Below are 4,306 nucleotides of genomic sequence, written 5' to 3'. Positions count from 1 at the left end.
TATATATATATATATATATATATATATATATATATATATATACACACACATGTACACATGTGTGTATATGTGTGTGTATGTGTGTGTATATATATATATGTATATGAATATATATGTGTATATATATATGTGTATATATATATGTGTGTATATATATATATGTGTGTGTATATATATATGTGTGTGTATATATATATGTGTATATATATATGTGTGTATATATATATGTATATATGTGTATATATATATATATGTGTATATATATGTATATATATATATATGTAGTTAAGGAGGTACATGTGCAAAACTCACCAATGCCTCGAGGCGTGTGTCATAGCTTAAATATGATTTCATATTTATCAGTTATATTTTTATGCATGTTTCTGTTATGCCAACTTAAAGCGGCAAATGTTAATTATCATTTTCAATGTTTTTTGTTTATTTTTCTACGACTGTAATTTGTACTCGTTGGACAAGGAAACGTTCTAGTTCTCAAAGGAGGAGTGGAAGTGGACCAGAGCCAAGGAGGAACGGGTCTCTGGTGATCTGGCGCCAGAGGGGGTTTTGGATTAGGATGGTGTTCTGACAGAAGGAATGATCAAAAGGGAAGTATATAGGTATGGTTGTTATTTTAATGAAAAGGTGCCCAGATGTTGGAGCGCAGGAAGATGTTTTGTATCCGTTCACCTGTTTTCACTTGTGATTGTGGTGCTAGTTTCACTTTAACCGTTGTCACTGAAGGTGTAGTTTTTTTTTTTAGCCCATGAAATTTATGTTGCATATAATAATACACATTTTTATAATTACCTTTTGCTCTTTTTTGTCAGTGTTTTTAAACATACAAACTTTCTAGTGTCAAACGCAACTTGAAATGACTACAGCTTACAGACATGCCTGAAATAAGAAGACCTGGATGGGAAAAGTTTGAAAGGCCATGGGTGTTTTTTTTTTTTTTATAAAGTGTATTGGTGCGGTCCTCCCATGTGCTCTCATGTGATTGACTGGAAGCGGGAGTGTAACATAAGAATTGCAGCTCTCACATGGAAACACTCAACTCGCCACAGTGTACAGTAATGTCAATGAAACAGCAACTAGGATCAATGGCGGCTTCGTGTTTACTGTGACGGATTGTTCTCGCCGTGCCGGAGTTGTTTTTCATCCACAAGGAGCGGCAGCGAGTGGCTGAAAATTTGACCCTTAATATCTCAAATGATGCTGACTGTTCAGAAAACACCTGAATGTAAGAGAAAAGGAGTACTGACAAACCATCAGACCAGTTTGCGACCCGAATGCACGTTAGAAACAACCGAGATACGCCTCCCACTTTAATGATGCTTCACGTCCAGCTGTGGCGTTCAGGCTCCATCTGGTGTTCGCGCCGCCCAAGACCATTTTGATTGGTTTAAAGAAATGTCAATAAAGCGGAGCACATTTCTTCCATCCTGGAATGCTGTGTGGACTAGCCAGACCCTCCTCCACAGCACCCTAGAGAGGGGGGTCTGGCTGTGCGAGACTAGTCGTGACATAATTGCTGTAACTTTAAAGCCTTAAAGGAGAACGTCCCTTTTACAATCTGGACTAAAAATACCCATCAACGTTGCATCAAAATATTGAAAAAATAAATTCAAGATTTTTAAACTCTCTTTTCTAAAGATCTAGTGTATCATGCAGTACTGGGATGCAATCCCAAGTATGTGTTTTACATACACAGCGACTGAGGAAATTAAGATAAAGTGGAATATCCATCCCACCTTCTCCGCTTCAAACTGTGTCTGCACATTTGTGTGGCTTAGCAGATAAAAATAAAACGAAATCTCTGTCTCCGTGATCTGTTACCCGGCCCGGGATTCCCATTATCATAGCAGGTCAATTATTGTCTGGCTTTTAATTTACAATTCTAATTGGCAGGAATAAGGAAGATGGTGACATGTCTAAATTAAAACTAAAAGTGGGACTTCAGTGCTGATTAACCTGGCATGCATATAAATGAGCAGGGAGAATTAAAGACTGGACGGGCGCTCCCCCGGCCCTCACCTCTCTGTCACACGGGGATTGTCTATAAAAGTGACTGCTAAGACTGGGTACCTCCATTTTGATATTCCGGCTCCTTAATGCCGAGTTTTTAAAAAATGTCCTGCATTCAACCCCAAATTTCAGTACTTAAAGGTCCCATGACATGGTGCTCTTCGGATGCTTTTGTATAGACCTTAGTGGTCCCCTAATACTGTATCTGAAGTCTCTTTTATATAGACCTTAGTGGTCCCCTAATACTGTATCTGAAGTCTCTTTTATATAGACCTTAGTGGTCCCTAATACTGTATCTGAAGTCTCTTATATAGACCTCAGTGGTCCCCCAATACTGTATCTGGAGGCGTGTGTGTGTGTGTTGAGAGGCTTGACTTCAGTGGCGTCACACACGTAGGTGTAAAGGAGCTAAAACATCGTTCCATAGAGTATTTCCTTGTTAAAATGGATTTCATTTTATTGAAATTGCTTTTTTTTTTTTTTTAAAGGTATTGTTAAGGAACCGGTCTTGAATTTACGGAACGGACAAACGTACCGAAAAAAATCGACAAATGTGACAATTGGGCCTGGCCTGTGGCCTGTTTTACTGAGTTGTGATTACAAAATAGCTAATGCTAATATTTAACCCTTGTGTTGCCTTCCCGTTGACCTGCAACTTTGTGTTTTTCTGGGTTGAAATTTCAACATTTTGTTGCTGTTTTTCTACACTTTTCTCAATGTTTTTGTCAATATTATTCCTATTTTTTGTCATTTTTTTACAATTACGTTTTAGTCAACTTCTTTGGAACAATCTCTTTCTCACGTTTTACAGTGTTTTTGATATTTTTCGTCACTTTTTCCGGGTTTTTTTGGTCACTTTTTCAGCATTTAAAAATTGTTTTTATTGCTTTCTTTCCTGCTTTTTTTTTTTTGTGCAGTTTTTGTCACTTTTTTAACATTCTTTTGTAGAAAGTTTTTGTAAACCGGTCAAATTTGACCTGAGGACAACAAGAGGGTTAAAAAAATATATAAATATCCGATTTTTTTTTTTTTGTGGGGAAAAAAAAAGTGTTCAATCAAATTGTGATGGAATGAATGTAAAGTTGAGCTAACAGCTGGCAAATACCTTTTGGGTCATTCCCCTTTGGCAACATGCATATATGTAGGTCAAATGGGATTTTGCATGCAGGAATATTTTATTTATATATATATATATATATATATATATATATATATATATATATATATATATATATATATATATATATATATATATCTCCATTTGGTGTCACAAATTGCACACGTGTGTCAAGGCAGCAGACACTGCAAGTATGAAAAGCAAGTGCTTCTTTATCACTGTCAGAGCTGTCAGTCATTTTTCATTTTTTCACCACAACTACTTATCATTTGGTGCTATCAGCGATGGCAAAAGTTCCTAACTTCCTGTACTCAAGTTGAATTACAGATACTTGTGTTAAACAATACTCGGATGAAAGTAGAAGTACTGATTTAACTTCTTTAATCAAGTAAAAGTAACAAAGCAAAGGCATGGAAATGTACTTTAAGTATAAAAGTAAAAGTAGCCTTGCGAATGACAACCATTTTTAAAGCAAAGCTATCTGGGCCACGTGAATGTTAATAGAGTGCAAGGTGAGAAACTTCAGTGGACACGGAGAAAAGGCTCTTTATTCTTTAAATGCATTTGTCTGCATGTTAAGTGGACATCTGGCAACAGGCCTAAAACATCCCATATACGATTATTGTGACAGCCGGGGACTCCAGGTGGACACGATTCTGACTGAGATGTGAATTCCATCAGGATTCAGTGAGAATTCAGTGTATAGTCCCATCCAGTTAGGTTGAATTCGGTGGTGATGAACAATAATAACGGGAACTCCAGTGAGATTATGGGAAACTTATTAGTGAGATGTGACGGAGACAACTTCTCTCTTTTGATGCTTTTATTACAATCAAGCAACAGTGCGTGTGCGTGTGCGTGTGCGTGTGTGTGTGTGTGGTTCTGCAAAGAAATACTATTGTAAAGGCTACCATACTGTACATAATGCATAGGAATCAAATATGCTTGCAAATAATTAACCCACTATTAATTCCATTACCTTAGATGCAGTGTAACTACTGTAGCATGTAAATAATTCAACTAAATTACAAACATGATCGAGGGCGTTCAACAATTGGCGTTATATCGAATCAAGAGCCAGGTGTAACCTAGGCAACAGGTGAAGAACACAAACAACAACATCACTAGCTACCTTTACTTTAAATGTGAGGAACTATAGACCAA

Source organism: Etheostoma cragini, chromosome 1, assembly GCF_013103735.1.
Source record: "Etheostoma cragini isolate CJK2018 chromosome 1, CSU_Ecrag_1.0, whole genome shotgun sequence".
Taxonomy (NCBI): Eukaryota; Metazoa; Chordata; class Actinopteri; order Perciformes; family Percidae; genus Etheostoma; species Etheostoma cragini.
This window is presented reverse-complemented; position numbering follows the sequence as displayed.